Source organism: Pan paniscus, chromosome 8, assembly GCF_029289425.2.
Source record: "Pan paniscus chromosome 8, NHGRI_mPanPan1-v2.0_pri, whole genome shotgun sequence".
Lineage (NCBI taxonomy): Eukaryota > Metazoa > Chordata > Mammalia > Primates > Hominidae > Pan > Pan paniscus.
The window spans coordinates 58,416,836-58,424,120 of NC_073257.2; the positions used below are offsets into that span (position 1 = coordinate 58,416,836).

The window sequence follows — 7,285 nt, forward strand, 5'->3', positions numbered from 1 at the left end:
AATACGAATCGTTTAAGATGAAAACAGATTTAAAGACCAAAGAAAAGTTAGCAATTAAAGGACAAAATAGTTACCTATGCTTTCCTTCTGGCACCCCGAATGCACGCAGGTCTCTCGAGATCACACGTCAGACGTGGAAGGTCCTCACGGATCACTAGTCCGAGCTTCCATTTTACAGATGTGCACACTCAGGCCAAAGACGACGGCTGACCGGCCAACGTCTCACAGCCGGTCAGGGAAAGGAATTCACCTGGCACTCGGGGCGGCCGGCCTAGAGCCCTGGGCGCTGACTGTTTCTGCGATTCCTGGTTCCGCTCGGCCCGGCCCCAGGGGCAGACGCGAGCACCGGGGCAGAGAGACCCACTGCCCGGAGTCGCGCTGCCTCTCCGCGGGCTCCACGCCGGGCCCGCAGCGCAGGGATGCGTCCTTGGCGGCCGCCCCCACCCAGCCCAGCCCAGCCCAGCCCAGCCCAGCCCAGCACAGCCCACCTGTAGTCGACCCGCTGCCGGCAGCCACACCCCCTGCCCGGGCCGGGGGCTCGGCCGCCCTTATTGGCGGCCAGCGGCGGCGGCTGCGCGCGGCGTGGGGGACTCCGATCCTAGAGGCTGCAGGAGTTACCTCAGGTGGGCTCTGAGCTGGCGGCGCTACCGCCCTGGCCCGCCTCGAGCATGCCCGAGACGCGGACGCAGCAGGACCGCACCTCCCCCAGCGCGTCGCCTGTTTACACCCTCCGCGGGAGGACGCCGACTGGCAGGTCACGTGACGCGGGCGTCACGTGTCCGGCCGAGTTGGGTGGAGGCGTTGCCCCGGCGACTGCAGCGCGCTGGGGGCGGGCTGCAGCGGGTGCCGCCGCGCGCCTTTCTGTGCTTCCACCCCTTCGCAGTGCCCAGGCGAGAACCCACTGGGCTTGGAACCGAAAAGACTTCCCCAGCTCTGTGTGTGTCGTTTAGTGTCTCCTGGCCCTGACTACATGTTATTAATATTAGTGTTTTGGAAGGAAAAGGAAATTTTGTCTGGCAAAAGGATGTTTTACTTGGAGAAGAAGATGGAAAATACTTTCTTATCTGAGGCTATCAAACGGGAGGAAAAGCGAAGGAATAAGTAATAACGGTTTTTGCCTTGACGGATTTTTGTTTGCTTTCGCTCCCTAATCTGGACTGAAAGATTCCCACAGCATAGCCTCTCAGCCAGAGAAAGCACGTGAAGGAGGTTTATACGACTTCTTACTTTTAAGTTGTATTTTAATTTTTATGGGGGAATCATCTCTGTGTACATACAGACGTCTAAACATTTGATTCTGCATTGATCTTTTTTTTTTTTTTTTTTTTTTTGAGACGGAGTCTCACTCTAGCCCAGGCTGGAGTGCAGTGGTACGATCTCGGCTCACTGCAAGCTCCACCTCCTGGGTTCACGCCATCCTCCTGCCTCAGCCTCCCCAGTAGCTGGGACTACAGGCGCCCGCCACCACGCCCGGCTATTTTTTTGTGTTTTTAGTAGAGACGAGGTTTCACCATGTTAGCCAGGATGGTCTCAATCTCCTGACCTCGTGATCCGCCTGCCTCCGCCTGCCAAAGTGCTGGGAATACAGGCATGAGCCACTGCACGGGGCCAGACTCTGCATTCATCTTTTGTCCACATAAAACTCTCATTATTCCTCTGTCACTTTCATCACTGTCTACCAAATCCAATTTTCCTACATCAAACTTCCCAGAAATAGTTTCAACCACTGCCAATTTTATTTCTCCCATAATCATGCATAAAAGATTAATAATTTGTATTTCTTAGTAAATTCATGAGTGAATTATAAGCAAATCCTCTCAAATATTCCATAGTTGTTCTGTTGTCCCGGAGTGATCTATCATATAGCTAATCAATTCCTCCCTACAATTCTGACTACTTTGAATTTTTGGCTAAAGAGCAGATCGTCAGGTTCAAAACAGAGTGCTCAAGATATCCTCTGGATCAGCAAGGTCAAAACATCTCCATTTCTATAACACACTTACAATACAATATTACAAAGAGCAGAAAAATGATGAATTTTCTCCATTTGTCTTTTACTGTGGAAAATAGGTTATCAAGGCCAGTTGCCACAACCTGGTTGGCTCTACTGCTTCTGGCAGCAGGTGTTCCATGAAGGTAGTACCAATATCTTCCATTGGTATAGCTTATGCCTAGACCAGGCTTGTTGAGCCAAAGGGTTGGTTGACTGATCAATGGATATGGAATCCTGTCATCCTTCTACAGGAAGCGGCAGAACCTTCGTAGTTCAACAGGGATCTGTGAGCTATGCAGGGCTGATAAGCAGCACTCATGGAGGCAAAGCTAGGGTGAGTCCTGGCGCAACCATTACTGTCTAGGCAATTTCCTTAACCTTTCCGAGCCTCTCTTCAGCTATCTGAAAGATACCTACTGAATAGAGTGGTTATGAGACAAAATGAAGTAATGCCTGTATAACACTTTTAAGTGCCCAATACATACAGTGTTGCGTAAATGTTAACCAATATGGTCTTTGGTGACGGGGTATTAGTATAGGAGGTCAGAGTCCTGAGGGAAAGGGAGCTGACAACTTGAACGTGTCCAGGTCCTGGGTCCAGATTCTTGCCACCTGGAGTGTAGTTCAAGAAGGGATTGCCGGCCAGGTGTGGTGGCTCACGTCTGTAATACTAGCACTTTGGGAGGCCGAGGCAGGCAGATCACCTGAGCTCAGGAGTTCAAGACCGGCCTGGCCAACGTGGCCTAGCCAACATGAAACCTCCTCTCTACTAAAAATACAAAAATTAGCCAGGCATGGTGGCAGGTATCTGTAATCCCAGCTACTCGGGAGGCTGAGACAGGATAATCACTTGAACCTGGAGGCAGATGCTGCAGTGAGCCAAGATCATGCCACTGCACTCCAGCCTGGGTGACAGAGTGAGACTCCATCTCCAAAAAAAAAAGGGGGGGGGGGGGCGATTGCCAGCAAGGAAACAAAGCACAATTGGGAAGAAACTGTTGCACTCAGAATGTAAGGCAGCCAGTAAGGGAATTGCTCATAGGGCACCAGGTGCTCACTCCAAGAGGCATACTGGCCTTGTGGCAACAGCTTAATTCCAAATCCTCCCTGCTTGTGTTAATGGAGACTCCTAATACACTGCCTTTCCTTTGCCTTAGCCCACATAGGGAAATTACCTACCCTCTCCTACAGTTTGTGGGACATGAAGAGATAAGAAAGAATTCAGGCTTGAGCCAAGTGATCAGTGTTATTGCCAGAACCAGTCACACTGACTCCCTACCAAATGGTTAAATACATCAACCCATCAACCATGTTCTAGTTTTGTTGTTGTTGTTGTTGTTTGAGACGAGTTTTGCTTGTGTTGCCAAGGCTGGAGAGCAATGATGCGATCTCAGCTCACTGCAACCTCCACCTATCTGGTTCAAGCAATTCTCCCGTCTCAGCCTCCTGAGTAGCTGGGATTACAGGCGCCTGCCACCACACCCAGCTAATTTTTGTTATGTTTAGTAGAGACAGGGTTTCACCATGTTGGCCAGGCTGGTCTCGAACTCCTGACCTCAGGTGACCCGCCCGCCTCGGCCTCCCAAAGTGCTGGTGTGCCCGGAGTTGGTTCCTTCTGGTGGGTTCTTGGTCTCGCTGACTTCAAGAATGAAGCTGCGGACCTCTGCAGTGAGTGTTACAGCTCTTAAAGGTGGCACGGACCCAAAGAGCGAGCAGCAGCAAAATTTATTGTAAAGAGCAAAAGAACAAAGCTTCCACAGTGTGGAAAGGGAGCCGAGCAGGTTGCTTCTGCTGGCTGGGGTGGCCAACTTTTATTCCCTTATTTGTCCCTGCCCACGTCCTGATGATTGGTCCATCTTACAGAGCACTGATTAGTCCATTTTACAGAGTGCTTATTGGTGCATTTACAATCCTTTAGCTAGACACAGAAAAGTTCTCCAAGTCTCCACTTGACCCAGGAAGTCCAGCTGGCTTCACCTCTCACTGGGATTACAATTGTGAGCCACGACACCCAACCATGTTCTAGTTCTTTAAAGAGTTTCATTGCAAAAAATAAAATGTGTTGGCCAGGCGCAGTTGCTCGCGCCTGTAATCCCAGCACTTTGGGAGGGCAAGGCGGGCAGATCACAAGGTCAGGAGATCGAGACCATCCTGGCTAACAAGGTGAAACCCCATCTCTACTAAAAATACACAAAATTAGCCAGGCGTGGTAGGGGGCGCCTGTAGTCCCAGCTACTCGGGAGGCTGAGGCAGGAGAATGGCGTGAACCTGGGAGGCAGAGCTTGCAGTGAGCCGAGATCACGCCACTGCACTCCAGCCTGGGCGACAGACCAAGACTCCATCTCGAAATAAAATAAAATAAAATGTGTTATGTATGACAAAATATATGGCAAATGTACAGTGCATGGCTCTACAATGCCACCCAATCTAATACAACAGATATGCTAGTGTTCCCACTAGAATAGATGAATGTAAGGACTAATGGGGAGCTTGCAAACAAAGGAAGAAACTAGCAATAACCTAGTAAAGTGTTGCAAAGCTATGTGGTAGAGCCAACATTGAATTCACGTTTCCTGGTCCCAAATCTAAATGCCTTTTCCTTTTTTTTTTTTTTTTTTTTTGTTGTTGTTGTTGCCTTGATATAATACTTTTTCCTTTTTATTAATAACCTTAATAAAGATGCAGTTTCACCAGACTCGAGTTCACCAGACTGGAATTCAGAGGAGAGATATAGAGATATAAATTGAAGATTAGGCAGTGGTATTCAAAAAGCCACATGATTGGATGAGATCACACCGAGAATTATTTTCATATCTTTGACTTCAACCCAAAATACAAAATACATTTTACATATTAACCAAATACATGTATATAATTTAAAAGTTTCCAGAAACAAATTTACCATTCCTACGTGTGACGCACGATTTCTTCTGTTTAAATTTTTCACTCCGAACTCAATTGATTTTTTTAACCCAGTAACAGTTGTGGCCTACAGTTTGAAAATCATTGAAAGTCACCGATCTAGGACGTTCATAAGTCTGAATTGCATAATTGCAGCAAAAGAAGAGACTGAAAGGCTAGACATCTGGTACTGTAGAGATAAGAAGGAAATTTAGAAGAAGCAATCAGAGGTAAGAGGAGAACTGGAACAGAGGAGTCCTGATCAAGTGAAGAAAATGTTTCAGGAGACAAGTGCCTAAAGGTGTCATTTGCACTGAGAGGCTGAGTCAGTTGAGGATTGACCTCTGAACTGTCAGTGTAGAGATCACTGAGACCTTGGGAACAGAGCAATTAAGATAAAGTGGTAGGATTAAAAGCCTGATTCTTGAGATAACAGATGGTGACGACAAGTAAATACAATCATTGCTTTCTTGCTGTAAAGGAGAGCAGGGAAATAGGATCATAGTAGGTAAGAGATGCAGGATTGAGGTTTTCTGTTTAAATATTTATATGCTAATACAAATGCGCTAATAACTGGATGTACAAGAAAGTGACAACTGTAAGAAGGAAAATCTTGAGTAGATTGGAGGAGTCATCCTTAGATAAGGAAAAAACAAGAGAAGGGGAATAGCAGGCCACACATACACATAGCTTGGTAGATTTGTTGTTGAACATGAAACTGACCCAATAGTCCCATAGACAGTTCTTTTGGCCAAACATAGAAAGTGACCCTTCTTTTCTTAAAGCTCGAAACTTACATTTGTTTTATCTGAGTTCCTTTCTTGGGAAGGACCCCTGGCCTCTGAAAAAGTATCAAATAATTGAAACTTACCAGATAACCACATTCAGACAATGAGATGCCAGACCCTTCCTTTTGTTTCCTTACCGCTCCCTAGTTCGTGTTTTCTAACACACTGTTACACTTCTTCCCCGCTATATAAACCCCAAATTTTAGTCAGGGAGATGGATTTGAGACTGACCTCCCATCTCCTTGGCTGCAACACCTGATTAAAGTCTTCTTCCTCAGCAGTGAGCACCAAGACTTAGACAGAACCCCTGATGTTTCTGTATTATGTGGAATTTCTCTTTGATTGTTGATAGTTTAATAAAATAAAAGCTGAGCGTGAGGAGTGGGAGAGAGGTGCTGGTGGTTTGAGAAAGGAGAGCATGTGACTATCATCCAGGAGCTGCTACAGCCCAGCCCAGCCCTAGGATCTCCCACGTGGATGACTGCTGTATATTTCTCTCAACTTCCATCCTTGCCTCCTTACAGTCTTTTTTTCCCTACACAATCACCGAAGTGACTTTTCAAAACCATGTCAACCCCAGTATTTTCCCAATTCAGAATAAAATCCAGAAGTGTTTAGCTGTAAGTCCTGCATGATCTAGCCCCTATTTCCCATCGTCCTCTTACTTGCTTTGCTCTAGCCACCTGACTTCCTTGCTGTTCCTTAGTCTCCTCAGGAGTAGAACATTTCCTTCCATTTCTGAGAGGTGACAGCGTGCGCCCTCGCTCGCTCTCGGCGCCTCCTCGACCTTGGCGCCCACTCTGGCGGCGCTTGAGGAGCCCTTCAGCCCACCGCTGCACTGTGGGACCCCCTTTCTGGGCTGGCCAAGGCCGGAGCCGGCACCTTCAGCTTGCAGGGAGGTGTTGAGGAGGCGTGAGCGGGAACCGGGGCTGCGCGCGGCGCTTGCGGGCCAGCTGGAGTTCCCGGTGGGATTTGGCTTGGCGGACCGGCACTGGGAGCGGCCTGCCGGCCCTGCCGCCCCGGGCAATGAGGGGCTTAGCACCCAGGCCAGCGGCTGCGGAGGGTGTGCTGGGTCCCCCAGCAGTGCCAGCCCACCGGCGCTGCACTCCATTTCTCGCCGGGCCTTAGCTGCCTCCCTGCGGGGCAGGGCACTGGACCTGCAGCCAGCCACGCCTGAGCCTCCCCCTCCTCCGTGGGCACCTGTGCGGCCAGAGCCTCTCCGACCAGTGCCGCCCCCTGCTCCAGGGCACCCAGTCCCATCGACCACCAAAGGGCTGAGCAGTGCGGGCGCACGGCGCGGGACTGGCAGGCAGCTCCACCTGCAGCCCTGGTGTGGGATCCACTGGGTGATGCCAGCTGGGCTTCTGAGTCTGGTGGGGACGTGGAGAACCTTTATGTCTAGCTCAGGGATTGTAAATACACCAATCGGCACTCTGTATCTAGCTCAAGGTTTGTAAACACACCAATCAGCACCCTGTGTCTAGCTCAGGGTTTGTGAATGCACCAATGGACACTCTGTATCTAGCTAATCTGGTGGGGAGGTGGAGAACTTTTGTGTCTAGCTCAGGGATTGTAAACGCAACAATCAGTGCCCCGTCAAAAC

At 49.3% G+C, this 7,285-nt stretch overlaps 1 protein-coding gene across 7 annotated transcripts in view; it reads right to left on the reverse strand.

The window, feature by feature from the left end:
* The window catches only part of MARCHF8 (membrane associated ring-CH-type finger 8), a 139,161-nt gene extending 137,453 nt beyond the window's left edge, over positions 1-1,708 (reverse strand). For 2 of the 7 annotated variants that reach the window (XM_063607365.1, XM_008969845.5), the window contains exon 1: positions 75-732. The gene's annotated coding sequence lies outside the window, so the exon portion shown is untranslated. Of the gene's footprint in view, positions 1-74 lie in introns of all 7 variants that reach the window. The other 5 variants (XM_057298861.1, XM_008969843.4, XM_055092700.1 and 2 more) reach the window with 3 other exon arrangements.
* Between the last annotated feature and the right edge of the window lie 5,577 nt (positions 1,709-7,285).